The sequence below is a fragment of the Pleurodeles waltl genome, chromosome 1_2, assembly GCF_031143425.1.
Source record: "Pleurodeles waltl isolate 20211129_DDA chromosome 1_2, aPleWal1.hap1.20221129, whole genome shotgun sequence".
NCBI classification, from domain to species: domain Eukaryota; kingdom Metazoa; phylum Chordata; class Amphibia; order Caudata; family Salamandridae; genus Pleurodeles; species Pleurodeles waltl.
In genome coordinates, this window is record NC_090437.1 from 1097623475 (window position 1) to 1097644338 (window position 20864).

The window sequence follows — 20864 nt, forward strand, 5'->3', positions numbered from 1 at the left end:
CTTTTTGTGATGCTCCTGTGACACTAACCTCTGCTCCATATTTACAAGGAGGTGTAACGCCTCCTTGTAAATATTGGCCCCTCCGATGTAGTTTTCTGCATCAGAGGTACATGCAATATGTGCTGCTGTAGGTGTTTCACCGCAACATCCATTTCTTTTGACGATGCCCCAGTATTATGAGAAATCGTAAATCTGTGCCCACGCCAAATGGAGGCGTTAGCATGGCAAAATTATGAGTGTTTTTATCCCTTCTCGTTTTTTTGCTTTTTCTATGTGTGCTGCATTCCTCAGGACACATAGAAGAAGCAAAATGCCATGAATGACTGTTAATGTGTCCCTTCCTGCACATAAACAATCATTTTAAAATGACGCTGTACTTCTATGTGTACTGCATTTTGATGTTCATCTAGATTGTTTATGTGCAGGAAGAGACACTTCTTTATACATAAGCAATCTATCCCCTCAATGCAGACACCCTGTTCATGCAGGCCGCTGAATGCAGTGCCGGCACAGGGGTGTGATGTATTTTTTTAAATATGGTGCATCCCTGCATTTCAAAAGTGGTGCCGTGCCGTGCTGCTATTTCTGACGCAGCCCCACTTACATAAACCTAGGCCTTTCTATCTTAAAAGAGCCTAACAGGGATTATTGTAATGCATATTTTCTATCCTCACAATTTGTTCAGATGGATCCCCAACACCAAAACCCTTGCCTACTACTGTAATCTGTGTAATTCCATGTAGCAAAATACCTACATATAGGCTTTAAGACAGTGCCATAACAATCCTCATATCCTCCTTAAAAGCATATTATCTATAAAGTATGTTTTTTACAATAAGTATGTCAGGCCTCCTGGCTGTGTCATACTGTTTCATAATAAAGGGAGAAAACCTGTGAAATCTGGTGGCATGATTTTTTACAATGAACCAATGAAACCTATCCTCTTCAACTTTGGCTTTGAACGTTACCCAACCCCACTCATAGAACTGCATATTAAATGGCAACCATCATGCAGTTATAAAGTACATGTAAGCAGAACAATACAGCTTGCAAAACACTATATAATATACTGACTTTGGTCTAACACAGTGCAACCCCCTAGAGTTTGTCAGAGTGGATGGCCAATGGTAAAACCCTTGCATACTACAGTGATCTATGATGCTAAATGTAACAGAATACCTGTCTTTGGCTTGTATCTCAATGTGATAACAATCACCTGTTAAAGGCTTACTAGCTTTAACATAAGCTTTTTACAAAGAATAAGCTAGATACCATAACAAACTGAGGCCTATAGCCTTAAGCTTAAACTTTTCCATCAGGCAACAACTAGAGACGCAGGGGGTCATTACAACATTGGCGGGCGGCTAATGCCGCCCGCCAAGCTGTAACCGCCGTGCGGCAGCCAATGCGGCCGCACTCCCGCGTTCCCCATTACAACATCCCCGCTGGGCCGGCGGGCGTAAACCTAGTTTACGCCCGCCGGCCCAGCGGGGATGCGGCCGCAACATAGGAGCCGGCTCCTAATGGAGCCGGCGGTGTTGCGGCCGTGCGACGGATGCAGTAGCACCCGTCGTGCTTTTCACTGTCTGCTATGCAGACAGTGAAAAGCTGCTCGGGGCCCTGTTAGGGGGCCCCTGCACTGCCCATGCCAGTGGCATGGGCAGTGCAGGGGCCCCCAGGAGCCCCAGGACTCCCCTTACCGCCAGCCTCTTCCTGGCGGTGCAAACCACCAGAAACAGGCTGGCGGTAGGGAAGTCATAATCCCCAGGGCAGCGCTGCTTGCAGCGCTGCCCTGGCGGATTATCACCACCGGGGCTAAAACGGCGGGAAACCGCCGGCCCCGGCGGTGCGACCGCGGCGCTACCGCCGCGGTCGAAATATTGGTCTCCGTACCGCCAGCCTGTTGGCGGTACGGATGCCACTTTAGCCCTGGCGGTCTCAGACCGCCAGGGTCGTAATGATCACCACAGTCATTAAATTAGAAAGGTAAATGAAATGATAGTTGGCTAAGCAAAATATTATCTCACCTAAGATGGTTTAACAAGGATTCTGGTAGAGCAACCTTTTATATCCACATTTTGTCACACTGGGTGACAACACCTAAACCATTGAATACTATGGTAATCTGTTAGATTCTGTGTAACAAAATACCTATTTCTAGGCTTTAATGTAGACTAATAACAATCCACACTTGAATGCCTATCAACTTCAACATGCTGTTCACAATAAATATGCCAACCCTAGAGCCTTTATCATACATATTCATAATAAACAGATCAGGCCAATGGGCACGATCAGTGTCTTGCCACTACAGCCGACTCAGTCGCGCTATATTGAATATAGATTTTGTCACAAGTCAAAAAGGGCAATACAAGCAGCCCTTTTAGTGGAAGCACACAAATTCGGCCCAATCAAATCCTGAACTCAGGGGAACCAACATGTAGCTAGAGACTAAGGCCCTCATTATGAACATTGCAGTGGCCCAGACCGCCATATAATATATGTGGCAGAACCACCACTGGTGTAACTCTGCCACCGCCAGGCTTCCGCCGCCAGGTAGCCTGGCGATGCCGGAGTTACATATCCGACAGGGCAGCGCTGCAAGCAGCGATGCATGCCGAATAATGTACCTGATTCCAGTCTTTCCCTGGCATGCGCAGAGCAGGTACCCCCATGCACAGCCCTGTCGTGCATATCCCTGCCCGATTTACGGGCAGTGATATGCGTGACGGGTGCTGCTGCACCTGCTGCACGGATACATTGCCTCCGGCTCCAGGTGGAGTCGGCGTCAATGTACAGGCCCTGCATTCAGCTGGGCCAGCTGGCGGAAACACAGTTTCCGCCCGCCGGCCCAGCTGAATGATCATAATGTGGCCGGCAGGGTCTTCTACGCACTGCCGGTCTTTGGTTGACCGCCAGAGCTGAACTCAACGGGTTTTCCCGCTGAGTTCATAATGAGAGCCTAAGGCCCTCATTACAACCCTGGCGGTCGGTGTTAAAGTGGCTGTAATACTGCCAACATGCCGGCGGTAAAAAACATTGAATCACGACCATGGCGGGAACCGCCAACATAGACAGACACTTTAACACTCCAACGGCCACGGCGGTAGAAACAAACACTGCGGCGGTAACTACCAACAGACAGGTGGAAGAGAAGGTTCGGCCCACTGTATTACAAGAGGCCTATCCGCCACCTTTTCCGGGGCGGTACCAACGACATCAAAAGCACGGCGGAAACAGTGTCTTGAAGGGAAACGACTCACCTGTTGACACTCAAGGAAGAACCAGGATACCATGGAGCCCGAGTTACAGGTCCTGCCCATGTTGCTTTACCTCCTCTTGTATCAGGAGCAGCAAAGACGCAGGCGACGACCATGGTGAGTACTGCATCTAGCACACAGGGGAGGGGGGAGAGAGTGACACATACACACAACACCCCCACCCTCACCCACAGCACCATACACACAAATACATGCAGCAACATTACATGTACACCCCGTCACCACCTGGAAGAACGCAAGGACAAAAGGAAATGATTGTAACAAGTGTAATCATTGAAGAATCACATAGGCCAAATTAAAATATCAGTATATCCAAATATGTACACCAACTACACAAGTGCGGATATGAATGAAATCATTGTCCGCGGATCAGTGTCTCAAAATGCATGGGCGAAGCCCACACAAGGTACCTGACTCGAAATGGAGAGAACACTGCAGGGGCATCAGATGGAAAATAAACAGGCACCTCAGGGGGGAGAAGGGGGGCACCTCAGCCGGATGAACGGACGATGCCACTGCTCCACGAGGTGGCTCCATGCCCACTGATTGGTCCTGGGGAGTGGAAAGCCACAGTCTCACAAGTCAGTCGCACAAGTCTCTCCAGTGGGTTGTTTGCGCACTGCTTTATCCTGGAGAGTGCAAAGCCACAATCTCTCAAGTCTCTCCAGTGGGTAGTTTGTCCACTGCTTTATCCTGGGGAGTTCAAAGCTGCAGTCTCTCAAGTCTCACAAGTGGGTGGTTTGCCCACTGCTTTATCCTGGGGAGTGCAAAGCCACAGTCTCACAAGTCGCTCCAGTGGGTGGTTTGCCCACTGCTTTATCCTGGGGAGTGCAAAGCCACATTCTCTCAAGTCTCTCCAGTGGGTGGTTTGCCCACTGCTTTATCCTTGGGAGTGCAAAGCCACAGTATCTCAAGTAGATGTGATTCTCCACTGGTTCTGGAGGGGGCATTGTGCCCAGAGTGCTTCATCCTGCCAAGGACTGAGGTAGTGGATGTGATTTTCCACTGGTTCTGGAGGGGTCATTGTGCCCAGAGTGCTTCATCCTGCCAAGGACTGGGGTAGTGGATGTGATTCTCCACTGTTTCTGGAGGGGACATCGTGCCCAGAGTGCTTCATCCTGCCAAGGACTTAGGTAGTGGAAGTGATTCTTCCACTAGTTCTGGTGGGGGCATTGTGCCCAGAGCGCTTCATCCTGACAAGGACTGGGGTAGTGGATGTGATTCTCCACTGGTTCTGGAGGGGGCATTGTGCCGAGAGTGCTTCATCCTTCAAGGACTGTGGTAGTGGATGTGATTCTCCACTGGTTCTGGAGGGGGCATTGTGCCCAGAGTGCTTCACATGCAGTGTGGCAGGTCCCATTCCCTCACCTGGGTGTGTGTGCCACAAGATTACCAGCGAACAGGTAGCATGATACTCCATGGAGGGAGAGACACACTACACCCTGCTGCAACTTCGCCTGCCACATGCAGGTACAAACAGTGCTGGGTGTCGTGCCCCATGTACGCTGTGAAGGGTCCAGGACATATCCTGCAGCCTCAGATGGCTGCCCACTGGGGATGATAGCCATGTCAGCTGTGGTGGCACTGTCTGAGCACGTCGCATGGCTGGTGGCGGTGGTTGCGGCAGTGTCTGTGGCAGAGGTGCTGGTGGTGGTGCATGTGTCTGCACCTGTGGAGGGATGCAGCAGGATGTCTCCTGCAGCCTTGGACAGCTGCCCAATGGGGATGATGCTGGGGACTGTTGGTGAGGCATCAGACGTGCTGGTGGCAGTGCAGGGGGTGGTGCAGGTGGCAGTGCAAGTGGCGGTGCAGGTGGCGGTGTCCACCGCCGTACAGGTTGATGTTCTGGTTGACAGAAGGGGTGACTCTGGTCCCTCAGCCGGAGCCTCTGTGCCCTGTCCTGACCTGCTCTTTGCCTTGTGTCCCTTCCCTACCTTTGATGTTGCTGCTGGTCCCTTGGCACTGTCCCCTTTTGGCTTGGAGGAGCCCTTGCTTGGTGGTTGGTGCGGCTTCTCCCTCCGGCATGTAGGCACCTTCTTCACCTTGGCAGGTGGTGGAATGGCCTGCTCCTTGGCCTCACTAGGTGGCACACTGGCAGCCCTGATGGGTGCCTCCTGGGATGTGACCGGAGTTGCTGAGACCACTGTGATGGATGATTTGGTGGCTGAGGTACTGGGCTGGGACCTGGACAGCCTGGCCCTAGGTGAAGGAAGGGGGGGGAGGGAGGTGTAGGGAAGAGGTCAATGTTAGCAAGGAAGAGTTTATTAGACACACTGGGATGGGAAGATGGAGGGGGTTTAGGAGTGGAGGAAGAGGTAGTGGTTGCAGGAGGTGTACGTCTGCTGAATTTGGGTGAAGGTGCATGGGCCAGAGGCTGTTGTGAGGTGGATGGCTGCTGGGTGGGTGTGTGCATGCCTTTTTGTACTTTGGGAAGAGGGCTCACAGACACACTGGGAGAGGACACAGGGGATGTGGATGTGGAGGAGGGGGACACAGTGGAGGCAGTGGATGTTATTGTGTCTGCATGGGGATGGTGCTTGTGTGAGTGCCTGTGGGATGTGTGGTGCTTATGTTTGCCATGTCCACTCTTGTGTGTTGATGAGTGTGCATGCTGGTCTGATGGTGTGCTTGGGATAGGTTGAGGTACCGGGGATTGGGTCTGGGTAGAGGAAGTTGGAGGGGGAGGCTGGACACAGGGACAATGGCTGCCATCAGTGCTGAGGCCAGAGCCTGAAATGCTCTCTGTTGGGCTGCCATGCCAGAATGAATGCCCTCCAGGTATGCATTTGTTTGCTGCAAATGCCTCTCAACACCCTGGATGGCATTCAAAATGTTTGATTGCCCAACAGTGAGGGATCTCAGGAGGTCAATAGCCTCCTCACTGAGGGCAGCAGGGCTGACTGGGGCAGTGCCTGAGGTGCCTGGGGCGAAGGAGATGCCCACCCTCCTGGGTGAGCGGGCACGGGAAACTCGATGAGGGGCTGCTGGGAGGGCGGTGCTGGTAGGGGGGGTGGTGGCTGCACCTGTTGATGTGTTGGGCACAGAGGTGCCCGCCACCGCAAGGGAGCTCCCATCAGAAGAGGAGTCGCCGTCTCTGGTGTCTCCTCCTGTCCCTGTCGTGGAGCTTCACTTGCCCTCCGTCCCACTGGTGCCTTCGGACTCTGTTACTTCACCTTCCAGGGCCATGTGGGATGCAGCTCCCTCATGCTACGGTGCCACTGCTCCTCCGACAGATGATGCTAATGCACACAAGGACAGGGTGACAAAACAAAAAGGGGGGGAAAGACAGAGGAGACACATGGTCAATGCCTGCAACACCACTACCATTGGAGGACACAACACACAGGGAGCAGCCCTATGCACTAAGCCATGCACTAACAGGGCAGGGGAAAAGCACATGGCCATAGGGGACTCTGTCTAGACCCACTTCATGCACAGCTGGAACCCATAGGAGCCTGACTAAGTGTAGAGGGCAAATACGACCTTTGGGGTTGGACTGGGAATGAGGCTGCAAATCAATGGATCTACCTTTGCGCGTCTGCCCTGGCCTAGGGGAACCCACAGCCCACCTTCCCCACCCAGACACCTTGTCAAGCGCGCAGAGTCAGCTGAATGAGAGTGTACTCACCCTCTTGTGACCGCCTACCGCAACTCTGCACAACGCCAGCGCAGTTACCTAATTTCCCCTTGTCCCACCTTACAGGTCAGACAGCCGCCATTTCAGGGGGCCACATGGTAGGCCAACTAACTGCGTCACACCTATTTAGGCCATGAATACTGAAAGACAAAGGCACATAGAGAAAATTTAACGATTGTGCTAAACAGCTTTGTGAAACCCATGTGGTGTATGACCCTCTGCTCTCCGTTCTCCTCCATAGGGCACATACGCTGGGACAGGTGAAGAGATGGCGGCATTTTCCGGTGTACAGAGCCCTGGTGGACCTGTCGACAATGGAAGACAGACACATCATTATCACTTACAGACTTGATCGTGCAACAATCCAGGAAGTGTATGCCCAGTTGGAGCCAGACCTGATGTCAGCTATCCGCCATCCCACAGGAATTACTCCTCTAGTGCAGGTCCTGTCAGTGGTCCATTTCCTGGCAAGTGGGTCTTTTCAAACAACAGTAGCCATGGTATCAGGGATGTCACAGCCAATGTTCTCTAACGTATTGTCCAGAGTGTTATCTGCCCTGCTGAAACACATGCGCAGCTACATCTTTTCCCTCAGGTGGGGGATCTGCCCACAGTGAAATGTGACTTTTATGCCCTGGGACATACACCCAACATCATTGGTGCCATTGCTGGTACACATGTGGCATTTGATCCCCCACCCGCAGGAATGAACAGGTGTACAGAAACCGGAAAAGCTACCATTCAATGAATGTGCAGATGGTGTGTTTGGCAGACCAGTACATCTCCTATGTGAATGCCAAGTATCCAGGCTCTGTGCATGACGCTTACATTTTGAGGAATAGTAGCATCCCTTATGTGATGGGGCAACTCCAGAGGCACCGTGTGTGGCTAATAGGTGAGCCCAAGGTCCCCACACAGTTTCATTTGCTGTCTGGGTATGGGAGATTCCCTATTGTTTGGAGGATGTCTAACAGTTGTCCCTCAATATTTGCAGGTGACTCTGGTTACCCCAACCTGTCATGGCTACTGACCCCAGTGAGGAATCCCAGGACAAGGGCAGAGGAATGCTACAATGAGGTACATGGGCGAACTAAGAGGAAAATAGAGCATACCTTTGGCCTCCGGAAGGCCAGATTCTGGTGCCTCCATCTGACAGGTGGATCCCTATACTACTCACCGAAGAAGGTGTGCCAGATCATCGTGACCTGCTGTATGTTGCACAACATGGCTTTGAGATGCCAGGTGCCTTTTCTGCCGGAGGATGGGCCTGATGGTGATCTTGTGGCAGCTGTGGAGGCTGTGGACAGTGAAGAAGAAGAGGCAGAAGAAGAAGATGTAGACAACCGTAACAACATCATCATGCAATACTTCCAGTGTGACACAGGTAAGAGGATGGCACTGCTTCCCACATCTCATACTATTGTAGGACCTAGCATAAATCTGGCTTTTTACCTCTGTGTATGGACCCTAACTTGTCACTTTGGCTTTCCATTTCACAGATCTGGGTCCCACTTTGTGCCCTCTGCTATGTTTACTGCTGGCCAACAACTGTGTAACATTGGTAAGTGAACAAGTATATTGACATTGCTATATTTCAGAGAGGTTGCAATTAGACATTTGTGAAAGCACAGACTGACTCTAGATTGATTTGTGATTCAAGGGTGTTTATTTCTGTGCTAATAAGTGGAGGGGGGTGTGAAATAGGCTGGGGTGATGGTGGAGGAATGTCCATGGTAGAGTCCAGTCTCTTGGTCTCACAAGCGCATTGTCCAATGGGGCATAGGAAGGGGAGCAATGGCAGTTTAAGGTGGACAGGGTGACAAATTGGGACAGAAGGGTGACATTCAGGAGGCTCTTATTTCCTGGCGGGGGTCTTGACAATGTTCTCTGTCTTGTTCCTGGATCCCAGGGACCGTTTGCGGGGTGGTTCTCCTTCTGCAGGGGGTGGGGTGCTGGTGGCCTCCTGTCCACTAGCGCCAGCGGAGGTGGAGGGCTGTTCATCGTCCAGGCTAGTGTCAGGGGCCCATTTGTGTTCCGCTGTGTCCCTCATGGTGTTGACAAGGTCTGCCAGCACCCCTGCAATGGTGACCAGGGTGGTGTTAATGGACTTCAAGTCCTCCCTGATCCCAAGGTAGTGTTCCTCCTGCAGCCGCTGAGTCTCCTGAAACTTGGCTGTACCGTGCCCATGGTCTCCTGGGGATGGTGGTATGCTCCCATGATGTTGGAGAATGCCTCGTGGAGGGTCGGTTCCCTGGGCCTGTTTCCCCCCGTCCCACAGCAGTCCTCCCAGCTTCCCTGCTATCCTGTGCCTCTGTCCCCTGAACCGTGTGCGCACTGCCACTGATCCCAGGTCCCTGATTGTCTTGGGTTGGTGGGTTTGCCTGGGTTCCCTGTAGTGGTGGACACACTGCTGATTAACGTGTCCTGGGGACAGTGGCATGGGCCCGCTGGGTGGGTGCCGTGCTGGTGTTTCCTGACAGGGGGAGGATCTGTGGTGGCTTGTGACAGTGGCAGGGGAACCGACTGTCCAGAGGTCCCTGATGGGCCGGGCTGGTCACCTTGATCCAGGCTTGCAGAACTGCTGTCATCACTGTGGGCCTCTTCTGTGGGGGACTGGATATGTCTGGCACCTCCTGTCTGGTGACATTGGGTATGGGTCCTGTTGGGGTGTAAATCCATACTTTTAGTATCTGTGTGTGCCATCTTGTGCATTGGGTAAGGTACCCTCTATTCCTGTGCTTGCATTATTGTGTTTGCCCTTTTGTGATAGTTGGTTTGGGGTCTCTGTGGTTATCTGTACTGGACATGCTTTGGTGATGGGGGTCCATGCATAGGTGTTGCATGCAGGGCCTTGGTATTGGGATGTGGGGGTTGTGATAGTGGGGCATATGTGAGGTGTTGGAGTGATGGGGGTGAGGGCGGGGTATGTGATGGCATGCAGGTAGGGTGGGGGGATATAGTAGTAAAGATATGACTCACAGAGTTTAGTCCTCCTGCTACTCCTGCAAGGCCCTCAGGATGCAGTATTGCCAAGACTTGCTACTCCCATGTTGTTAGTTGTGGGAGAGGAGGTGGGGGTCCACCGCCAGTCCTCTGTATAGCAATCTGGTGTCTGGATGCAACTGAACGCACCTTCCCCCGTAGGTCGTTCCACCTCTTCCTGATATCATCCCGTGTTCTTGGATGCTGTCCCACTGCGTTGACCCTGTCCACGATTCTCCGCCATAGCTCCATCTTCCTAGCAATGGAGGTGTGCTGCACCTGTGATCCAAAAAGCTGTGGCTCTACCCGAATGATTTCCTCCACCATGACCCTGAGCTCCTCCTCTGAAAACCTGGGGTGTCTTTAAGGTGCCATGATGTTGTGTGGGTGATGTGTGAGGAGCTGTTTATTGTGCTGTGTGATGTGTTGTGTTGGTGTGTGTTGTTTGAGGTGCGTGGATGTTGTATGAGTGATGGTGTTATGTGTCTGTGGATGCTGGCGTTGTGTTTGCTATTCTCTCTCTCTCAGCTTTTTCAAAAACATTTTGTTGTAAGGGTTTGTGGGTAATGTGGGTGTGTGTTTTATAGTGTTATGAATGTGTGGTGTGTGTATGTGTATCAGGTGTGTGTATTTGGAATTGTCCAATTTGGTTGTGTTTTGTAAATGTGTGTGTATTTTGAGTGCAGTGGTGTGTACCGCCAATGGATTATCACGGTTGTAAGACCGCCGCGCTGATTCGTGGGTCGTGATAGTGTGAGCGTATTCTTGTTGGCATGACAGTGTAGGTTTTGGTATCGCCAGTTTATCACTGACCTTTGGTGTGGCGGACTTGTGTGGGTGTCTGTATTGTGGCGGATTCCGAGATGTGGGTTGTAATACCTGTAGCGGAATTCCACCGCCGCAACGGTATGTTGGCGGCCTGCAGCGCTGCGGAAAGCGGGATTTACCGCCAGGGTTGTAATGAAGGCCTAAGTCTCTCTTAATGTAGGATACTGAAAGCCCTTGTATTGATCACTAAAGGCCAGGCTACAGTTTTACCGTTAAGTCAGACCTAAAAAATCATGTTTATTGGTGAAGCTCTGGGATCTAAAACAGAAAACTTCACTCTGAAGTCTAATGTTAAGGACTGACCTCCTCCCATCCATGATATTACCAGAGAAAATCAAACACTAAAAATTATCCAGTTATCTAAGCCACTTTAGCATTAAAGTACCATGTGGTTGACCCTAAGAGTTTGACCTCAGACAGCCTGACTCCACCAGCTGGAGAAATAAACAACATGCTGCATGGAGAATAAACACTTTTTTGGGGGAAAAATACAGGTGCTGCCCAATCAAAACATGAACTTCCAACTGGCTATCAACGTGGGAGCGCGGCCGAAGTCCCTCTCCTGCTAGTGCTTCTGAATATCCTTTTTCATGATCATCACATAGGGGGTCATTCTGACCCTGGCGGTCGGTGATAAAGCGGCGGCCAACCCGCAAACAGGCCGGCGGTCAAAAAAATGGAATTCTAACCCTGCCGGGAACCGCCAACACAGGCCGCCACTTTAACACTCCGACCGCCACGGCGGGACCGACAAACAGCGCGGCGGTCACCGCCAACAGGCAGGCGGCAGACAATGTACCGCCCACCCTATCACAACTCACCAATCCGCCACCTTTTCCGGGGCGGGAGCCCCGCCGATAAAAACACGGCGGAAACAGACTACGAACGGGAAAACGCTCACCTATACACACTCCACGAGGAAGGAGGAGCCCGAATTACACATCCTACCAGCTATTGTCTACCTGCTCATCTACCAGGAGTACGAACGCCGGCGCAGACGACAACGGTGAGTACTGCACCTACGACACAGGCGAGGGGGGAGGAGGAAAGCTTACGGGCACACATATGCGCCATACACACACCCCCCCACCACAAATACCTATACCCCAATGCCGAGCAACAAGTCAGAGTGACACCACACAAACCCCCCGGAATAATGCAAATACACAATTTAAATGATCTATAAAATATATGTCTAAATAGCTCCAGTGAAGGAATGGCAAATATGCCATATAAAAGATACAAAAATAAGGAATGAACATAGTCAACAATATATCCATAGGCAAAAAGTCCTGCACATTCTGTCAAAGTTCCATAGTCCGTGGGCCAATGTGCACAAACACATGGGCAAAGCCCACACAGGAGACCAGATACCATTGGAGAGAACACTGCAGGGGCATCAGATGATAAAACTACAGGCACCTCAGGGGGAAGGGAAGGGGGGGCACCTCAGCCACATGAGTCCACGACGCCAGATCCACGAGGGGCCTCCATGCCCCCTGTCCCATCCTGGGGAGTGCCAAGCCACAGTCTCACAAGTCCCTACAGTGGGTGGCTTGCCCACTGTACCATCCTGGGGAGTGCAAAGCCACAGTCTCTCAAGTCTCTACAATGGGTGGCTTGCCCACTGGACCATCCTGGGAAGTGCCAAGCCACAGTCCATCAGATGGATTACCGACTCCACTGTTATTGGAGGAGGCATGGTGCCCAGAGTGCTTCCTGAAGCCCTGCTCGACACAGAACCGGCACTGACAATGGGCCAGCGGTGCTTGAGATGAAGGGCCCAGCGGAGCGGTGCTTGAGATGAAGGGCCCAGCGGAGCGGTGCTTGAGACGGCGGGGCCCAGCGGAGCGGTGCTTGAGATGAAGGGCCCAGCGGAGCGGTGCTTGACAGGAAGGGCCCAGCGGAGCGGTGCTTGAGACGGCGGGGCCCAGCGGAGCGGTGCTTGAGACGACGGGGCCCAGCGGAGCGGTGCTTGAGATGAAGGGCCCAGCGGAGCGGTGCTTGAGACGGCAGGGCCCAGCGGAGCGGTGCTTGAGATGAAGGGCCCAGCGGAGCGGTGCTTGAGATGAAGGGCCCAGCGGAGCGGTGCTTGAGACGACGGGGCCCAGCGGAGCGGTGCTTGAGATGAAGGGCCCAGCGGAGCGGAGCTTGAGACGGCGGGGCCCAGCGGAGCGGTGCTTGAGATGAAGGGCCCAGCGGAGCGGTGCTTGAGACGGCGGGGCCCAGCGGAGCGGTGCTTGAGATGAAGGGCCCAGCGGAGCGGTGCTTGAGATGAAGGGCCCAGCGGAGCAGTGCTTGAGATGAAGGGCCCAGCGGTGCGGTGCTTGAGATGAAGGGCCCAGCGGAGCGGTGCTTGAGATGAAGGGCCCAGCGGAGCGGTGCTTGAGATGAAGGGCCCAGCGGTGCGTGCTTGAGATGAAGGGCCCAGTGGTGCGGTGCTTGACAGGAAGGGCCCAGCGGAGCGGTGCTTGACAGGAAGGGCCCAGCGGAGCGGTTCTTGTCCCGGCAGGGCCCTGTTCAGCGGTTCTTGTCCCGGCGGGGCCTTGTTCAGCGGTTCTTGTCCCGGCGGGGCCCTGTTCAGCGGTGCTCCTCCCAGCGGGGCCCGTTCGGCGGTTCTTGTCCCGGTGGGGCCCTGTTCAGCGGTTCTTGTCCCGGCGGGGCCCTGTTCAGTGGTGCTCCTCCCGGCGGGGCCCTGTTCAGCGGTGCTCCTCCCGGCGGGGCCCGTTCAGCGGTTCTTGTCCCGCCGGGGCCCTGTTCAGCGGTTCTTGTCCCGGCGGGGCCCTGTTCAGCGGTGCTCCTCCCGGCGGGGCCCTGTTCAGTGGTGCTTGTCCTGTGTGTCTAGGGAGCCAGACCTGGGCAAGACTTCCCGCTCATTCACCATCCGAACTTGCGGTCGCGGCATCCTCCTGTGATGGAGTCCTGGGCCCGTGGGTGTCGTCCGTCACACCCGGAATGGGGCTGGTGGGGCCCTCCTGGGCAGCTCGCCTGCTGCCTGACTTCTCCGCCCTGCTGCCCTTGCCCTCCTTCGCTGAAGCTCTGTGGCCCTTGCCTCCCTTGGATGATGTGGCAGGTGACGGGGCAAGGCTACTGTCCTTGGTGGCAGCCGTCTCAGGCTTGTTGCGCCAGGCCTTTTTCTTTTTTGTCCTCTTCCCAGGGGGGGGGCTGGCTGTCCCCTTGCTGCTGGCCGATGTTCCTGCCCTAGGATCTGGTGGACTCCAATAGCCCTGCACTATGGTCACAGTAGATGCAGGGCTGGTGGTGGCTGAGGTGCTTTTTTTACTCTTACCAGATGGAGGGGGTGGGTCAGTGATTGGAACGAGCTCAAGGTTGGAAAGGAAAAGGACTTTGGAAGGACAGGGACGGGTAGGTGTAGTGGGTTTGGGAGTGGAGGAAGAGGATGTGGTTGTAGGAGAGTCAAGTGTGCTGTCTTTGGGTGCAGGTGCTTGTGACGGAGGCTGTCGTGAGGTGGATGGCTGTTGGGTGGGTGGCTGCCTGCGTTTGTGTGCTTTGGAAGAGGGGGTGACAGACACACTGGGAGAGGACACAGGGGATGTGTAAATGGCAGTGGGGGTGGTGACTGCACGTGTGCGGACTGTAATGGAGGGTGTGCTGGTGATGGAAGTACTGGCTGATGGTGGTGTGCATGCAGGTGTGAGTGGACACGTCACAGGGAGGGAGGAGGGAGATGAGGAGGTGGGGGACACAGAGGTGGTAGTGACTGTTGGCATGTCTGCATCTGGATGTTGCTTGGGTGAATGCTTGTGGGATCTGTGGTGCTTATGTCTGGATGAGCTGCCCTTGGGTGTAGAGGTGTGTGCAGGCTGGTCTGATGGTGTGGATGGGATAGGCAGAGGAACAGGAGACTGGGACTGGGTGGAGGGAGTCAGAAGAGGGAGGCTGGAGACAGGGACAATGGCTGCCGTCAGTGCTGAGGCCAGAGCGTTGAACGCTCGCTGATGGGCAGCCTGACCCGAATGAATGCCCTCCAGGTATGCATTGCTCCGATGCACCTCCCTTTCTACACCCTGGATGGCATTCAAAAGGGTAGACTGCCCAACAATGAGTGTCCTGAGGAGGTCAATGACCTCCTCACTGAGGGCAGCAGGGGTAACTGGGGCAGGGACTGAGGTGCCTGGGGCGAAGGAGATGCCCGCCCTCCTGGGCGAGCGGGGACGGAGCGAAGGCTGAGGGGCTGCTGGGAGGGCGGGGCTGGTGCGCTGGGTGGTGGCTGTACCTGTTGTGGCAGTGGGCACGGATGTTGTCGCCACCGCTAGGGAGCTCCCTTCTGAGGACGTGTCGGTGTCGCAGATGTCTCCACGGGTCCCCGTTGTGGAGCTCCACTCGCCCTCCGTCTCACTGGTGTACTCGGAGTCTGTTGTATGGCCCTCCGGGGCCATGTGAGATGCAGTTCCCTCGTGCGCCGATGCCACTTCTCCTCCGCCTGATGATGCTAATGCACACATGAACAGGAAGACAAAGAAAATGGGGGGGGGAGAAATGAAGACAGGTTGAGTGCATGCATTGGCAACACCGTTGTCAGAGAGGACAGACACAGAAGCCCCCTGAACTAGGCCGCGCAATGGGGGTACACTACTCAGTTATTGTGACTAGGCCTACGGGTCTATGGACGACAAATGCACACATCGGTGAGGCCGGACCATGGATAGCTGTACTTGGCACCCTACAGAGGTGGGGGGCGGGGGCACAGGGCCGTGTCTAATGGAGGGGCCTAGCCTACAGAATGAGCCCTGGCCTGGAGATAGCCACAGCCCTCCTCCCCCACCCAGACACCTTCACTGCGCGCAAAGATAGCAGAATGTGCTGATACTCACCCCCTTGTGTCTGCTGTGATGTCCTCACGCGCCCATCCAAATCGGGGTAGGCCACCGCCAGGATCCGGGACATCAGGGGGGTCAATTGGCGGCTGGCACCCCTCCTACGTTGGGAGGCCATCCCCAGCAGAGACTCGGCGGTCTTTCTGGTCCCGCGGCGGATGTCCTCCCACCTCTTTCGGCAGTGGGTGCCCCGTCTGTTGTGGACCCCCAGGGCCCGGACGTCCTTGGCGATGGCACGCCAAATGTCGATCTTCTGATGGGCGCTAACCTATGTGACATGTACAGGGTGGTAAAGGAAATCGCATCAGTTTTCTGCCTGGTCAATGTGAGTGGCCCCCCCCTCCCCAACCTTGCCATGTGGCACATGCTCTCATCTTTCGTGCGTTGCACTCCTCATTCGCTCCCCTCCCCACCATCTTACATACACCCCACTCAACACAGGCATAGCCCATTCAACGTGCACCCTGTGTACTAACCTGTTGGTCTGGAGGACCGTAGAGTAGCGCATACTGGGGGAGGACCCCATCAACAAGTTTCTCCAATTCTTCGGCAGTGAAGGCAGGGGCCCTTTCCCCAGTCGCAGCAGCCATTGTTTCTCCCAGACCGAGGTCACAGCAGCAATTGCAGTATAGGTCCTCTCCTGTGGATGATCAGGTCTCGAGTGAGTAATCAGATAGAAAATGGCGGCCACGCCCGCAGCGGTGCGTACCGCGGCGGTGCGTACCGCGACCGCCGGCGCACATCGTCATTGGCTCCTGAGACCCATAGGGTTCAATGTTAACCAATGCTGCTTTGCGCCGCGGTCTTCGACCCCCTACCGGCACGGTGTGCCACGCCAGCGCAGTGACCTCACATCCCACTGTCACACTTCACAGGTCAGGCAGCCGCCATTTCAAGGGCCCACATGGCATGATTTCTACTGCGTCACACAGGCCTAGGCCTTGCATTGCCACTCATACAAGCCATTCAATGCATAGCGAATCGTGTACTGTGCAAGCTGTGGTTACGTACCTGTGGGTTGCTTGACTCTGTGCTCCATGTTGTCCTTCCTAGGCACCGTCCGCTGGGACTTGCGAGGAGAAGGATGAATCCTCCTGTGTACCGACCGCTGGTGGACCTGTCGACAATGGAAGAACGACATATCATACTTACATACTGGCTTGACAGAGCAACTATACATGAACTATGTGCCCAGCTGGAGCCAGACCTGATGTCCCCCATCCGCCAACCCACAGGGATTCCCCCTCTGGTGCAGGTTCTGTCAGTACTCCATTTTTTGGCAAGTGGGTCTTTTCAGACAACAGTGGCCATACCATCTGGGATGTCTCAGCCTATGTTTTCTAAGGTTTTGTCCAGAGTGTTGTCTGCCCTGATGAAATACATGCGGAGCTACATTATTTTCCCTGAGGTGGGCGAATTGGCTACAGTGAAGGGTGATTTCTATGCCCTTGGACATATCCCCAACATCATTGGTGCCATTGATGGGACCCATGTGGCTTTGGTTCCCCCCAAAGAAAGTGAGCAGGTGTACAGAAACAGAAAAAGTTATCATTCGATGAATGTCCAGGTGGTCTGTTTGGCTGACCAGTACATCTCCCATGTAAATGCCAAGTTCCCTGGGTCAGTGCATGACGCGTATGTCATGCGAAATAGCAGCATCCCTTATGTGATGGAACAGCTACAGAGACACCGTGTGTGGCTAATTGGTGACTCTGGTTACCCCAACCTGTCGTGGCTACTGACCCCAGTGAGGAATCCCCGGACCAGGGCAGAGGAACGGTACAATGAGGCCCATGGGCGATCTAGGAGGATCATAGAAAGGACCTTCGGGGTCCTGAAGGCCAGGTTTAGGTGCCTGCATATGACAGGGGGATCCCTCATGTACTCACCAAAGAAGGTGTGCCAGATCATCGTGGCCTGCTGTATGCTTCACAATCTTGCATTGCGACGCCAGGTGCCTTTTCTGCAGGAGGATGGTCCAGATGGTGGTGTTGTTGCAGCTGTGGAGCCTGTGGAGAGTGAAGAGGAGGAAGACGACGGGGACGACACGGACAACAGGGATACAGTCATACAACAATACTTTCAGTAGCACACAGGTAAGAAACAGCCACCCCAATTTACATTTACTTAAGGCCTCATGCGTCTCCACTGTCTGTGTTTCCCCCCAGTTCCTGTTAACTGATTTGTGACTTTCCCTTCCCTTTTCAGAGCTGTATGACCCACTGCCTGACTTCAGCTTTGTTTGCCCATGGACTAAAGCTTATTGAAATTGGTATGTTGTCATCACAAAGTAACTGGACATTATTGCACCGTTATGTGTAATACATTTGTTAAGAATACAAGCAGACTCCTGTTTTTTTAAGTGGAAGAAGTGATTTATTTTAAGTGCTACATATAGGTAAATGATTGGGAAGCGGGGATGGGTGGGGGTGGAGTAATGTCCATGGCAGAGTCCAGTTCTCAGTCGCACAGGTGCATTGTCCATATGCCTGGGGAAGGATGGAGCAGGGGCAGTTCAAGGTTGGACAGGGTGACAATGTGGGACAGTGGAATGACATCAGGGGGTATCTTAGGCTGGCGGGGGTCTTGCAATCCTACTCTGTCTTCTTGTGAGATCTCAGGTTCCGCTTGCGGGGTGGTTCTTCTTCTGCAGGAGGTGGGGTTCTGGTGGCCTGTCGTTGTGTGGGGGCCTCCTGTCCACTAGCGCCGGCGGAGGTGGTAGGCTGTTCCTGGCCTGGGCTAGTGACAGGGGCCCTTTGGGGTGCCACATGGTCCCGCAATGTGGTGACGATCTGGGTAAGGGCCACGACGATGGTCCCCATTGCGGAACCGATGTTCCTCAGTCCCTCCCTGAACCCCATGTACCGTTCCTCCTGCAGTTCCTGGATCTCCTGGAACCGGGCCAGTACCGTCGCCATCGTCTCCTGGGAGTGGTGGTATGTTCCATGATGGAGGAGAGGGCATCTTGGAGAGTCGGTTCCCCGGGCCTGTCCCCCCCCTGTCGCACAGCAGCCCTCCCAGTTCCCCTGTGTTCCTGGGCCTCTGTCCCCTGGACGGTGTGCCCACTACCACTGCCCCCAGGTCCCTGTTGTTTTTGGGGTGGTGGGTCAACCTGGGTGCCCTGTAGTGGTGGACACACCGCTGATTTATGTGTCCTGGAGACTGAGGCATGGGCCCGCTGGGTGGGAGCTGTGCTGGTGTTCCCAGAGGGGGTTGGGTCTGGTGTAGTCTGTGGCTGTCTGTGGGGAACCGACTGTCCAGAGGTCCCCGATGGGCCGGGCTGGTCGTCTGGCTCCAGGGAGACAGAGCTGCTGTCATCGCTGGGGGCCTCTTCTGGGGGTGGGATGGACATCTCTGGACCCTCCGTGGTGGTGTGGTGGCGTTCGGGTCCTGCAGGGGTATAAAGTTATGGTTATTGCTTCTGTGTGTGGCATTTCGTGTGATGGGTGGGTGTCCGTGTACCCATGTGCAGGCATTTCCTTGTGGGGGCTTTTGTGAGGGTGGCTTGTTGGGGTGATGTGTGTGTGCAGTGGGCATGCTTTGGTGATGGGTGTCCATGCTTTGTGGTCTCATGCAGGGCTTGGTGTTGGGATGGGTTGGTTGTGATGGTGGGCCTTTTGCTAGGGGTTGGTGTGATGGGGAGGGGGTGAGGGTGGGGGTATGATTTGGCATGCAGGTGGGGTGGGGGTGGGAAGCAGTAGTGAAGATTTGCCTTACCAGAGTCCATTCCTCCGCCTACTCCTGCGAGGCCCTCAGGATGCAGGATGTGCAAGACTTCCTCCTCCCACGCGGTAAATTCTGGGGGAGTAGGTGGGGGTCCGCCGCCAGTCTTCTGCACCGCAATGTTGTGCCTTGATACCATGGAACGCACCTTCCCCCGTAGGTCGTTCCATCTCTTCCTGATGTCCTCCCGATTGCGTGGAAGCTGTCCCACCGCGTTAACCCTGTCCACTATCCTTTGCCATAGCTCCATCTTCCTGGCAATTGTGGTGTGCTGCACCTGTGCCCCGAAGAGCTGGGGCTCTACACGGACTATTTCCTCCACCATGACCCTGAGTTCGGCGTCACTGAACCTGGGGTGTCTTTGGGGTGCCATGGGGTGGTGTGGTTGAGGTGTGGGGTGGCGTTTGTGGTGATGAGTGTGGTGCGTGTGGTGTTTGGTGTTTAGTGCGTGGATTCTGTGTGGGTGATGGTGTTGTGTGCCTCTGTGTTGTGGGATTGTCTATTCTGTGCTCTCTCTCTAGCCTTCGTCAATGATTTCAGGTCGTAGGGGCTTGTGGGTGATGTGGGTGTGTGTTTTATATTGTGTTGGGTGTGTGGGAGTGGTGTTAGTATGTGTATCAGGTGTGTGTATTTCGAACTGACCAATGTGGCTGAGTTTTCTATGTGTGTGTGTATTTTGACCGCGGGGGTGTGTACTGCCAATGGAATACCGCGTTTGAAAGACCGTCGGGTGGATTTGTGGGTCGGAATGGTAAGGGCGTATTTCTGTTGGCGTGACGGTGGAGGTTTGGTCATCGCCATTTTTTCGCTGACCTTTGGTGTGGCGGATTTTTGTGGATGTCGGGTTTTTGGCGGTTTGCCAGTTGCGGGTCAGAATGACCGTGGCGGTTTACCGCGGCCGCGGCGGTGTTATGGTGGTCTTCTGGCCGGCGGTAAGCGCCTTTTACCGCCGAGGTCAGAATGACCCCCATAATGTCTGGTGACAGCTGCGCTGTAAACTAAGACTTAATAGCCAGTTCCCCCATTTGATGTTTCTCATTTTGTAGTAATTTTATTTGTTAAAATGTTCTTTATTTTTCTAAATTGGGTTAGGATTTCTGTTCTATAGTGTTGTGACTTTAATACTGTTTTGGTACTGAATACATACTTTACATACTGCCTTTAAGGTATGGCCTGTGCCATAGCTACCAGGGGGTCATCTCAGGTTAATTTAGTGACTTTAATCGTTCACACTGACAAATTGTATTTATTTCTTAGGATGTGTAGTCTACCACTTGTTAGACCTGTCAGCCTTAGGTGGTTTTCCCAAAACTCTTTGCCTTCACCCTCCTAAATTTTCTGAATGTGTTTCTGCTGTCTGTGCACTGTACCATTGATTATCAGTGCTAAAGTGCTTGTGCTCACTCCCTACAACATGGTAAAATTTGCTTACAACTCATTGGCATAACTATTGTACTTACAAATCCCTAGTAAAGTGGTACACCATATACCCAGTGCCTGTAAATTAAATCCTAGTGATGGGCTTGCAGCACTTTTTTGTCACCCGCTTATGTAGCCACTTAAAACATGTCCTAA